Genomic DNA, 14,013 nt, shown 5'->3' with positions numbered 1-14,013 from the left:
AGGAACAGATAAACCAGTTAAACAACCCCATAACTCCTAAGGAAATAGAAGCAGTCATTAAAGGTCTCCCAACCAAAAAGAGCCCAGGTCCAGACGGGTTTAGTGCAGAATTCTATCAAACCTTCATAGAAGACCTCATACCAATATTATCCAAACTATTCCACAAAATTGAAACAGATGGAGCACTACCGAATTCCTTCTACGAAGCCACAATTACTCTTATACCTAAACCACACAAAGACACAACAAAGAAAGAGAACTTCAGACCAATTTCCCTTATGAATATCGATGCAAAAATACTCAATAAAATTCTGGCAAACCGAATTCAAGAGCACATCAAAACAATCATCCACCATGATCAAGTAGGCTTCATCCCAGGCATGCAGGGATGGTTTAATATATGGAAAACCATCAACGTGATCCATTATATAAACAAACTGAAAGAACAGAACCACATGATCATTTCATTAGATGCTGAGAAAGCATTTGACAAAATTCAACACCCCTTCATGATAAAAGTACTGGAAAGAATAGGAATTCAAGGCCCATACCTAAACATAGTAAAAGCCATATACAGCAAACCAGTTGCTAACATTAAACTAAATGGAGAGAAACTTGAAGCAATCCCACTAAAATCAGGGACTAGACAAGGCTGCCCACTCTCTCCCTACTTATTCAATATAGTTCTTGAAGTTCTAGCCAGAGCAATCAGACAACAAAAGGAGATCAAGGGGATACAGATCGGAAAAGAAGAAGTCAAATTATCACTATTTGCAGATGACATGATAGTATATTTAAGTGATCCCAAAAGTTCCACCAGAGAACTACTAAAGCTGATAAACAACTTCAGCAAAGTGGCTGGGTATAAAATTAACTCAAATAAATCAGTTGCCTTCCTCTATACAAAAGAGAAACAAGCCGAGAAAGAAATTAGGGAAACGACACCCTTCATAATAGACCCAAATAATATAAAGTACCTCGGTGTGACTTTAACCAAGCAAGTAAAAGATCTGTACAATAAGAACTTCAAGACACTGAGGAAAGAAATTGAAGAAGACCTCAGAAGATGGAAAGATCTCCCATGCTCATGGATTGGCAGGATTAATTTAGTAAAATGGCCATTTTACCAAAAGCAATCTACAGATTCAATGCAATCCCCATCAAAATACCAATCCATTTCTTCAAAGAGTTAGACAGAACAATTTGCAAATTCATCTGGAATAACAAAAAACCCAGGATAGCTAAAGCTATCCTCAACAATAAAAGGACTTCAGGGGGAATCACTATCCCTGAACTCAAGCAGTATTACAGAGCAATAGTGATAAAAACTGCATGGTATTGGTACAGAGACAGACAGATAGACCAATGGAATAGAATTGAAGACCCAGAAATGAATCCACACACCTATGGTCACTTGATTTTTGACAAAGGAGCCAAAACCATCCAATGGAAAAAAGATAGCATTTTCAGCAAATGGTGCTGGTTCAACTGGAGGGCAACATGTAGAAGAATGCAGATCGATCCATCCTTATCACTCTGTACAAAGCTTAAGTCCAAGTGGATCAAGAACCTCCACATCAAACCAGACACACTCAAACTAATAGAAGAAAAACTAGGGAAGCATCTGGAACACATGGGCACTGGAAAAAATTTCCTGAACAAAACACCAATGGCTTATGCTCTAAGATCAAGAATCGACAAATGGGATCTCATAAAACTGCAAAGCTTCTGTAAGGCAAAGGACACTGTGGTTAGGACAAAAGGGCAACCAACAGATTGGGAAAAGATCTTTACCAATCCTACAACTGCTAGAGGCCTTATATCCAAAATATACAAAGAACTCAAGAAGTTAGACCGCAGGGAAACAAATAACCCTATTAAAAAATGGGGTTCAGAGGTAAACAAAGAATTCACAGCTGAGGAATGCCGAATGGCTGAGAAACACCTAAAGAAATATTCAATAGCTTTAGTCATAAGGGAAATGCAAATCAAAACAACCCTGGGTTTCCACTTCACACCAGTCAGAATGGCTAAGATCAATACCTTCACTGACAGCTGATACTGGCGAGGATGTGGAGAAAGAGGAACACTCCTCCTTTGTTGGTGGGATTGCAGACTCATACAACCATTCTGGAAATTAGTCTGGAGGTTCCTCAGAATATTGAACATTGAACTACCTGAGGACACAGCTATATCTTGGGCATATACCCAAAAGATGCCTCAACATATAAAAGAGACACGTGCTCCACTATGTTCATCGCAGCCTTATTTATAATAGCCAGAAAATGGAAAGAACCCAGATGCCCTTCAACAGAGGAATGGATACAGAAAATGTGGTACATCTACACAATGGAATATTACTGAGCTATCAAAAACAACGAGTTTATGAAATTCGTAGGCAAATGGTTGGAACTGGAAAATATCATCCTGAGTGAGCTAACCCAATCACAGAAAGACATACATGCTATGCACTCATTGATAAGTGGCTATTAGCCCAAATGCTTGAATTACCCTAGATCCCTAGAACAAACGAAACTCAAGACAGATGATCAAAATGTGAATGCTTCACTCCTTCTTTAAATGAGGAAAAAGAATACCCTTGGCAGGGAAGGGAGAGGCAAAGATTAAAACAGAGACTGAAGGAACACCCATTCAGAGCCTGCCCCACAGGTGGCCCATACATATACAGCCACCCAATTGGACAAGATGGATGAAGCAAAGAAGTGCAGACCGACAGGAGCCGGACGTAGATCGCTCCTGAGAGACACAGCCAGAATACAGCAAATAGAGAGGCGAATGCCAGCAGCAAACCACTGAACTGAGAATAGGTCCCCCGTTGAAGGAATCAGAGAAAGAACTGGAAGAGCTTGAAGGGGCTCGAGACCCCAAAAGTACAACAATGTCAAGCAACCAGAGCTTCCAGGGACTAAGCCACTACCTACATACTATACATGGACTGACCCTGGACTCTGACCCCATAGGTAGCAATGAATATCCTAGTAAGAGCACCAGTGGGAGGGGAAGCCCTGGGTCCTGCTAAGACTGAACCCCCAGTGAACTAGACTATGGGGGGAGGGCGCCAATGGGGGGAGGGTTAGGAGGGGGACACCCATAAGGAAGGGGAGGGGGGAGGGGGATGTTTGCCCGGAAACCGGGAAAGGGAATAATACTTGAAATGTATATAAGAAATACTCAAGTTAATAAAAAAATTCTAAATATAATAAATGCTACCCCTTAAAATTAATCAAATGCAAAGTCTATATCTTTTCAGGAATGTCTACACATTTCTAACTACATAGTAACAATAATGAGAAGAAAGATTTGGAATGGTCACTTAGCCCATGACTAACATTTCAATGTCTTAAGAGAATATGCATTCTCTAAATGTTAATCCTTAAAACATGCATTTTGTATCACATAATATATTGTGATCACTATTTCCCCACCCAAATCTCCTCCCAGATTCTCTGTACTTCCCCAACCAGCCAAATGTACACCATTTACTTCTCTTTCATTAATGAAGGAGTAGCTAACTAAAAAATAAATAGTATAAGTCAAAACAAATAAATAAAACATAAGAAACAAATCATGTACAAAATTGTATATATGTGGATTTTTGTGCGCATACGCACATATCATACACTCTCACACACAAACACACACACACAGAGAGAGAGAGAGAGAGAGAGAGAGAGAGAGAGATATTCCATAAAAATACAAAATCAGAAATGCATATTTGAGACAAAATTCTGTAACAAAAAAATGGCCAAAGGATTATGAAACAGAAATACTTCCAAAATATCACTGAGCTCTTTGAGTGTGTGTGTGTGTGTGTGTGTGTGTGTGTGTGTGTGTATGTTTTCCATGGGGTCTAACCATATGTGCAGTTTGTATACTTAGTGAGATGCTGTTGGAAACTAATTTTTCCCTTGCAAGCTGTTGTCAATTGGAAATAGCTTCATGATTAAAAATGGTGTCTTATGTATACATACCCTCTTATCACTAGGAACCCTTCTGGCTTAGACCTGTCAGGCCCTGTGCGTGCTGCCCAGTCTCTGTGTGTTCATATATTGTCCAGTCTTGATGTGTTTAGAACGCTATGTTTCTTTGGTGTCCTCCATCAGCACTGGCTCTCTTTCTTACACTCTTCTGCTTCTTCTTCCACAAAGGTCCCTGAGGCTCTGTATTTTAAATGGACCTAAACTTCCAATAGTGGCATAATCATTAATAATCAAGCCCTTTTGTGTTTTAGACTGGAGTTATCAAACTTTATGCCTAAAGCCCTGAATACCTTGTTGAGGTGTTGTTGTTGTTGGTGGTGGTGGTGTTGTTGTTGTTGTTGGTGGTGGTGGTGGTGCTAGTAGGAGTAGTAGTATATTTTACTTGTATCAGGAAAAAGGTTATTTAGCTAATTCTAAAATAAAGAAAAAATAGATAACCTTGTATATTTATGAGTTGGAATAAATAATAAAAATTTCTAGCTAGGAATTAATTATATTTGCTTTATTTATTGTTTCCTGCTATTTTACTTCTTAGGCTCTTTGGCATGAGGTGGCACTCTGCAAACTATAGCAATAGAAAACTGTGTAGCAAGCCAGCCACAAAACCCTCAACTTAAAGTCTGTCTGATTGCCAGAAGAGGGGGAAAAATAATGTATAACTTGTGAAAATAGCCATCAATGTCCAATTTAAAATGAGGAGCATGAGGAAACTCATATACTTACTACACTACCTGTATGGCTAGGAACCAGCTACTGGATTGCCCAGAGACTGAAAATAGAACCAAATATAAATGCACCCCATCCAAAGAAAGAAAAAAAAGAAAGGAAGAAATTAAAGAATTAAGGAAGGAATGAAGCGTTAAGGCAATAAATGATTCCTAATGATATTCTGCTATACTTATAGATTTGTACATGGAACAGTTGCCATTAGATAGGCTTCATTCAGCAGCAGATGGGAGCATGTGCAGAGACCTATAGCCAGACACTATACAGAGAAAGGTCTAAATTGGAGGACTGCCTCAGGTCCCTCCTCACAGAACTTAGGGAAGTCCATGGAAGAAGGGAAAGGACGGATTATAGGAATCAGACAGGATGACAGATACCTGGAACACACACCCATGATTTCACAAATCATGGGCGCTATGGGCTCACAGAGATTGAAGCAGCAAGCACTGGGTTTACAGCAGGTGCTCTGTGTTTCTGTTTTGGCTGTTTTGTTGGTGTTTTCATGGGTCTTCTAACAGTTGAAGCATTGTGTCCCTTCCTCTTTCGCCTGCCCTTGAGACACTATTCATGCTATTGTATTGCCTTGCCCAGCTTCCTTATGAAGGTTGTTTGCCTGGTCTTCTTGTATCTTTATCTTGATTTTTTCCTGTTTGACTGATAATCCTTGAAGGCCTGCTCATTTCTGAAGTGGATATGCAGGTGGGATAGATCATGCCAAATGAGAGATGGTAAGAAGTTCGGAGGATTAGGCAGGGAGAAACTGTGGTTGGGATGAATTGTGTAAGAGAATCTATTCTCAATAATAAAGAAGATAAATAAAAATAAAATAAAATAACAAAAGAAGAAAGAAAAACACGAACAAAAGAAAAAATGGATATATCATAAGAAGAAATAAAGTTTGAATAACTGACCAAAATGTCATGAGTTGCTATTTAAACTTAGAGAGACCTTTTATTATTTAGACTTAACTATACCAGCATAAACTAACCATTGACATTGTGCTAGAAATACTTTCCTTATTTTATTGTATATCCCATGTGGGAATATATATATATATATATATATATATGTATATATATATATATGAGAAAATTATCTGTAGAAAAATTTATTGATTTATCGTACTCAGATATACAAACACAAATGGAATTTGAGGTGTAAATTCAGTAAGAGACTCTAGTAACCATTAGGCATTTCTCAACCAATTACAGAGAACAGTAATTGTGTAGGGAGAAAAAGCCTAGCAGTTCTACAAATGGCCATTGGTTTCTTGTAGAACAAGCAACTCTGTTTTGGCACAGTCTAGCCACAGCATCAGTTTTTTGAGGAAGGTTGCCAGGGGTATAGAGTCAGATATTGAGACCAAAGCTTTTTTATCTTTGGCTATTCATCTGTCTTCAACTCTTTGCTATTCAAAGGCCCAAAACCATTGGTTTCTAATACTAAACTCTTTTAGGTAGCAGCAGGAGATTAGGAAAATCCATGGCCAGGCCAAATGCTTGAAATTCATGAACTCTGATAACAAGAGAAAAAAGAAAAGGGAAGAAAAGAAGCAACACACAGACATATACACACTCATATATATCCATAATCTAGTTGGGTCTACCTGTCTCATCAAACCCACAAGTGTTCATGCATTCTTACATTCATGCATATATACTTACATATGTATATATACATAGAGACAAACAGATATATACACACAAATATACATTTGTTGGATGGGGCAGCCCAAAGCCACTATTTTTCTCACCTTTTCATAACTTTGTAGACAAAAGTACTTTAGAAAATTCCCTTTTAGATAAAATATTACTCAAAAAGGGAATTATAGAAAAATGTCCATAGTGAGTTCAAAGCAGTTTCATTCTATAAGCTCATTATAAGTTAAAATGGAGAGGGGTGACAGTGCATTGATGTGGGAATGGGTGGATGGGAGTGTGAGCACTCTCATAGAAGCAGGCAGAGGGGATATGGGAGGTGGGAAAAGGGATAACATTTGAAATGTAAATGCATAAAGTATCCAAGAAAAATAAATCTTAAAAAATCATTAAAAATCAATCATGGGTTGGGGATTTAGCTCAGTGGTAGAGCGTTTGCCTAGCAAGCGCAAGGCCCTGGGTTCGGTCCCCAGATCCGAAAAAAAAAAGAAAAAAAATAGTTAAAAATCAATCATTAAAAAATGCAGAAGTGAAGATTAATCTCAGGTAATGGTCATCTGTGCTATACTCTAACATAAGACATGATGAAGGCAGGGAGAATGAATAATATTTTTACTTAATAAATAATAAATAATCCTTCTGAACAAAAACATAACCGTTTCATGTGGCCTCACTATATCATAGTACATGCCTTTGACTTCATTATTGGACCTGACTTAGAATGAGTATTTTTCCTTTATCACACATTTGTTCTGAGCCTATTTCTCTTTTTATTGTGATAGTGAAAACTCATTGTATTACTTACTATGCAGCTGTAGGCTTAGATTTTTCAAAGCCTACTTTATTTAGTGTTCTTAAATGCTTCAACCTCACTTCTAAACCATGGACAAAAGGAAGGTGAGAAATATGGTTAAGGGGGCTATGGACCTGTTTATAAGTAGTTCTTTGGGGTGGCTCCAAGTTTCATTGTCAATATATCAACAGTTCAGTCCAGTAGAAAACACCAAACCTGAATCAGTTGCAGTGGCTTGATGCAGCAAGAATCTGCCAAGTCAGCAGAAATCAGCAGAAGCAGCAACAATCAGTAAAATACCAGGAGAAAAATCTTCGTTTAGTTTCCAAGAAGTGAAGACCAGAGAAGACCAATAAAGCTTTCCACAGCTATTAAAGAACAGCGAATATTAGCAAAGTGTTGCATGACATAGCAATGGAAGTGTCTTCTCATTATATTCTTTCTAAATATCACATGCCCTCTTAAGCATCCACTCCAGCAAAATATATGCCCTCTCATGTGTCTGCTCCAACAAAGCATACATTCAAAAGATAGCTTCGAGCAAAACATCATGGGACACAACTGAGTTTCCAAAGAAACCAGAAAATTTCACTTTCTATCTCCCTTTTTTTTTAAAATCATTTTTTCTAATATTAAAAGTCTACGCACAACAGAAATATTTATAAGAACAGTAAAACTAGACTTTGCATCACATTTTCCATAAGCTGCTTATGTACAATATATTGAACAGAAGTCAAATAAAACAACCGTAAATTTTCTATCAATATATAATAATAAATAATATATAATAATAGTTAAATAATATATAGTAGTTAAACAAAATAACCTTATATTTCTATTTAGATACAATGATTAAAGAAAACAACCTTAAATTTCTATCAATATACAAAAAATAAACAAAATTTCTATCAAGACACATTAATCCATGCCAAAGTAAAATACTTAAGATTAGCAGAGTCTAGTTTTTATTAACTTTTTATTTATTGTTTTATTTTCCCCCATTTCCTGTTTGCCCCATCACTAAATATAAGAAAGAAAGATAAAAGAAAAGAAAAATTATAGGAGAGAAATTCTTGATTTAAATTTTAATTTATTTGCTCTTTGATTGTAACCAATAACAACCTAGATGGCAACACCTAGATGACAACCATAACATATCAAATGACCATAATCGCTCACCTCAACTAAAGGGATTGAGATGACATGACAGTCTTTTTACAAGAGCTTCCTGCTAAATTGAGGTAAAGAATTCCTGTTCGGGGGCCAAGGAAAAAGTTATTTGTCTTAAAAAAGCTAGCTGTTTCATTTGTTGTTCAGGCTCTGTGATATGTAGTCTCTGTGTTGTCTGTCCAGTCTGTGTGTTGTCCAGCTGCTTGTGATCAAATATTCAGACCTGCCCTTTTGAAGTTTTTTTAATGCATATCTTGGAGACTCAGGAACTAGGCTCTTGCTTTGTGAAGATATTCGTAGTATCTCCACTGATGTGTGGTTTTCCCTTGTTACTTCTGATTTTTATAAGTTTTGTTGGTAACCATATCTTTTCATTCCCTATAGATACATAAGTATAACCACCACATTCACACCTTAAGACAATTGCAAGTCTCCAGTCTAATATTAACATATCCTTATAGTACATTGGTTGACCTAGTTCCTCAGTTTTTTTTTTTCTTTCTTCCTGATAACCCAGTATCTCTTGGTGGCTATGGTTTCTTTTGCATCAATATTAAGAAAATTTAGAATTAAGAAAGCATTAGTTTGTAACTGGGGTTTTGACTTTTATTTCTTAAAGTCCACTTTAATTATTGTTCTTAAAAGCTTCAACCTTCCTTCTAGCACAGTGACCAAAGGTAAGGAAAAAGATGGTTAATAGGGCAAGGTGGTGGTGGGCCTATTTAGAAGTTGATCTTAAGGGCAATTCCAATCTTCCTTGTCAGGATATCAGCAGTTCTTTCCAATAGCAAACACCAAATACAAATCAATAGCAGCAGCTCGATCCAGCAGAAATTTCAAGGATATGACAAATCAGTTCAATTCAGCAGAAGTGTCAAGAATCAGTCTGAATACCACAAGAAATTCGTTAGTACTTTTCTCTCTATCAAGTGAAGACCAGCAAAAATCAGAGAAGTGTTGCATCACTAATAATGTTTGGCAAAATGTTGCATGGCTATTGGCCATCAGTGAAAACCACCAAAGCACTGCAAGACATTACAATACAAGAGTGCCCTCTCACTACCTTGGGTTACACTTTTCCCCACTTTTTCTTCTATTAGTTTGATTGTATCTGGTTTGATGTGGAGGTCCTTGATCCACTTGGACTTAAGCTTTGTACAGGGTGATAAGAATGGATCGATCTGCATTCTTCTACATGCTGACCTCAAGTTGAACCAGAACCATTTGCTTAAAAAGCTATCTTTTTCTCCATTGGATGGGTTTGGCTCCTTTTTCAAAAATCAGGTGTGACTTTAACCAGGCAAGTGAAAGATCTGTATGATAAGAACTTCAAGCCTCTGAAGAAAGAAATTGAAGAAGATCTCAGAAGATGGAAAGATCTCCCATTCTCATGGATTGGCAGGATTAATATAATAAAAATTGCCATTTTACCAAAAGCATTCTACAGATTCAATGAAATCCCCATCAAAATTCCAATCCAATTCTTCATACAGTTAAACAGAACAATTTGCGAATTCATCTGGAATAACGAAAATCCCAGGATAGCTAATACTATCTACAACAATAAACAGACTTCTGGGGGAATCACTATCCCTGAACTCAAGCAGTATTACAGAGTAATAGTCATAAAAACAGTATGCTATTGGTACAGAGACAGGCAGATAGATCACTGGAATAGAATTGAAGACTCAGAGATGAACGCACACACCTATGGTCACTTGATTTTTGACAAAGGTGCCAAAACCAATTTATTCTTAACAGCTTTATTCATAATTGCCAGAAACCAAAGCAATCCATATGTCCCTCAACCAAAGAATGGATACAGTAAATGCAGTACATTTGCAGAATGGAATATTATTCATCTATGAAGAACAAGGCCATCATGAATTTTGCAGGCAAAATGATTGAACTGGAAAGTATCATCCTGAATAAGTAACCCAGTCCCAAAAACGCATGCATGTCATGTACTCACTGGTAAGTGGATATTAACCAAAAATTTCAGAATATACATGACATACCTGACATACCCAGAGACCCAAGGATGTTAAACAAGATAGAAGGCCCAATAAAGGATGCTTCAGTCCCACTTTGAAGGGGAAAACAAAATAGTTATGGGAAGCAGAGGGAGTGACAGACCTGAGTGGGTAAGGGGGCAGGATCAAGAATGGGGAGAGGTAGGAGAGAGTTTTAGAGGACCAAGAGAATGAATAGAAATATACAGCTGCTGACGATTGGGATTGGGGGATAGTCTAGGACATTTCAGAGAGATAAAGGAGGCTCCCAGGAGTCAATGCAAGTGGCCTTAGCAGAAATAACAACAGTTAGGATATGGAACCTGAATAGACTACTGTCAGTAGCCAGAAAGCACCTGCAGTGGAGGGATGGAACACCAAACTACCTAGAAATCATTTTACTCAATTGTTCCTGTGGAAAAGAAATGCAAGGGCAAATAAGGAACAGAGACTGAAGGAATGGCTGACCAAAATAAGTCTATGCTGAGACCCATCCCATGGGCAGGCACCAATTCTTCACACTATTAATGGTGCTACATTGTGCTAATAGAAAGGAGCCTAGCATAGCAACCTTCAAAGAGGTGCTACAAAGATGCTGACTGAGACAGATATGAATATCCATGGACGAACATTGGATGGAGGTCAGAGATCCCTGTGGAAGAGATAGGGGAAGAACTGAAGACTCTTTTCTTAAGTTATTAACACAAGGACTGGTTATAAACCATGATTAGAATTATGTTTATTTCATAGTTTTTTATCTGGGTTAATGTTTCTATGATGATCTCATACTGTAATCTATAATGTGATATAACTTATTAATGAGATTTCTGCCATATTTAATCTATCAGTTTCAAGAAGATATTTGGCAGAATATTGCTTTACAGTGTTTTATATTTATAGACTAAAACATCTGGTTTTTCTTCCCAATTCAATTAATCAGGTCTTTTCCTAAAATAACAAAGGATTAGTATAAATCTCTTCCTTACTTTTAGTAATGAAATATAAATTTAATTTTGAATATGAAAGTGCTAATTGAAAACATGACACTTATTAGTTTTCAAAGCAGTGAACGTGATCTGTAACTGCTGATATTTTTATTTTTTCTTATGTGATCTGGATGTCAGTGATGTTTTAGAGAATTTCTCTCTAAGGAAACAAAGGCTATCTCTCTGTCTCTGCCTCTGTGTCTCTGTCTCTGTCTCTTTCTCTGTCTCTCTCTCTCTCTCTCTCTCTCTCTCTCTCTCTCTCTCTCTCCTTCATGTAAATAGAAATGCGTTTCTGTAGTTACCTTTTTGAACATCAGGATAGCATATTAAATACAGAATAGTTGTATCAAAAAGCTGCCATACGTGTTTTGTTCACTTAACCATCCTTAGCTTGATTTTTCTCTACAAAGTCATGCAACTTGAACAAATTCATTCTGATTTTTGATAGAAACAGTAAAGCAGGGATGACTTATCCTCTGCTCTCTTTATCCACATCCTTTGATATCTCTGCTCACGAAGTAGCTGTATTTAGGACTGATGGCTCAAGGGTAGTTTGCAGGTGTCAGCTGGGTTCATGACCAGCAGTAAATTTATCTAATTATACAGCAGAGGACTAGAAGGCACATTAGGCTACAAATCTAAAAGCAGCGTCTGTAATCAGGTTCATCATTAATAAAGTTGTATTTTTGTTTCCATCTGTTTCATGTGTCAGCTGCACTGATGTTTCTGATATGGTAAATACTGACTTAATTCAAATTACTGTATAACTACACAGCATAGAACATACATGTTTACTTCCCCGCTCACTGGAAAACCAATAATCTCGCTACATAGTATATACTGATTTGGGTGCTTGAAATACTCGGTTTCTAGCCACTATCAAGCCAGGGCAGTGATGCTGCTGAAGAAAGAGAAGCAAGGAAATGTGGCATTTCACCCATCTGTAGTATTCAGACATTTAGATTCTATATGCAAAAATACTTTGAAGAAAATATATGCAATCTATAATTTAGTAAAAAAATCACTGAATTTGGTGTTTTTAATATTTGTTTTCATATTGGTGTTACACATTTAATTCTACACATAATTTATTTTGTATTTGTCTTATATAATAATTGATTCTACTTTTATTAAAATAGATTATTTTCTCACTTAATGTATCCCAGCTATGTTTTCTTCTCTCTCTACTCCCTCCAGTTTCTCCACACTTCCTTCCCACCTAGATCCTCCCTTTTTCTATTTCTCTTTGAAAAATAACAGGCTTTTTAAAAATAATAATAAAATACAACAAAATAAAGTATATAACAATATAGAAAACTATCACACTGAAGTGGGGCAAGACAAAGGAACAGAGAGAAAAGGGCCCTCAGAAGTACAAATACCAGAGAACCATTTATTCCTATACTTATGGATCCCATAAAAACACTAAACTAGGTGATAGACTATGTAGTGGTAAATAATAATTAATGGATTCACCAACCATACTAGTGCTGGCTCTGGCAGGCTACATTACATCTGAGGAGTATTTTCATTTCAATCAGCAAAACGTCCCCACCGAACTCATTAAGTTCTCAACTTCTATCCCATGTCGCCACCAGCTACTCTCTGTACCCTACAGTGATCTTGCCATCTATCTAGTTCCCAAGGCAGGTTGTTCCCATGCCAGTTACATACACAGACTGCCTACTTCACAACTGTCTTGCTATGGACTCTAATCACGTCCCCAGCATCCAACCCCTGTGGTTATAGTCCCAACTCCCAGTAACCCATTAAAATCGAAACTCTATAAAGCTTGTAATTTATAAATCAGATTTATCTTAAATTCTCACTCCACAAAATGTCCACACAATAAACTTAGAGCCAGTTAATATTTATATAAACTTCCCGCCTAGATAAGACATATTGTCCTGTAAAATTCCATCCCATATGACATATTCATAATTACCTGTGACCCATTAAGGCCACAGAGATCTGGGGTGTCCTTCTCAACCTCCATCTTGTTTCCCCCCCCCCTCCTCTCTCGCCTTTCTCCAAAATTCTGCCCTGCCCTACTTTTTCACTGCCCAATCACAGGCCTTGCCTTATCTTATGCCTCCCTTCACCTACATATAGACCACAATCCAAAACACTATACAGACAGATGACCTGGTACAGACGCAGACATGACTTACGTATGCTGCTGCAATCTCTGATCATGTGTTTTTAGAAGCTTTGTCTTCTGGTGTCCTCCTTCTCCGCTGACTTTTACATTCTTCCTGCCTCTGCCTTTGCCGGGTTCTCTGAAGTTGTTGGCGAGAGACGTAGTTGAGATATCAAATTTACGATGGAATGTTCCAAGGTTTTTCACTCTCTGCATAATGTCTGGCTGCGGGTCTCTACCTTCTCATATTTTTCCCTTTCTGCTTTAGGAGGAACCGTTCTGGTGATGGCTGGAAAAAGCACTGGTCTGTAAGTAGAGCAGAACATTGTTAGGAGTCACACAACAGAGTCGGGTATGAGTTCTATCTTGAGGAGTAGGCCTTAAGTTAAAGCAAATATTGTTTGTTCATTCGTGTAAGCTTTGGGCCACTTTGTCCTGACACATCTTACAGGAAGGACACCATTGTAGTTTAAATAATTTGAGGCTAGAATAGTGTTTATGTTTCTTCTTCGGTAGTATGGACAGTG

The 14,013-nt window shown here is 37.4% G+C and overlaps 1 long non-coding RNA gene across 1 annotated transcript in view; it reads right to left on the bottom strand.

Annotated features, from left to right (window-relative positions):
- LOC147994763 (uncharacterized) overlaps nt 1-13,752 on the bottom strand; it is a 158,585-nt gene extending 144,833 nt beyond the window's left edge. The window contains exons 1-2 of the long non-coding RNA XR_015687212.1: nt 13,518-13,752; nt 7,395-7,546 (exon numbers count right to left, since the gene is read on the bottom strand). This is a non-coding gene — a long non-coding RNA (uncharacterized LOC147994763). The remainder of the gene's footprint in view (nt 1-7,394; nt 7,547-13,517) is intronic.
- Between the last annotated feature and the right edge of the window lie 261 nt (nt 13,753-14,013).

This window comes from Rattus norvegicus, chromosome 4, assembly GCF_021556685.1.
Source record: "Rattus norvegicus strain SHRSP/BbbUtx chromosome 4, alternate assembly SHRSP_T2T, whole genome shotgun sequence".
NCBI lineage: Eukaryota > Metazoa > Chordata > Mammalia > Rodentia > Muridae > Rattus > Rattus norvegicus.
Note: the sequence above shows the minus strand (reverse complement) of the source record. Positions and strands in the feature narration are given on the sequence as shown.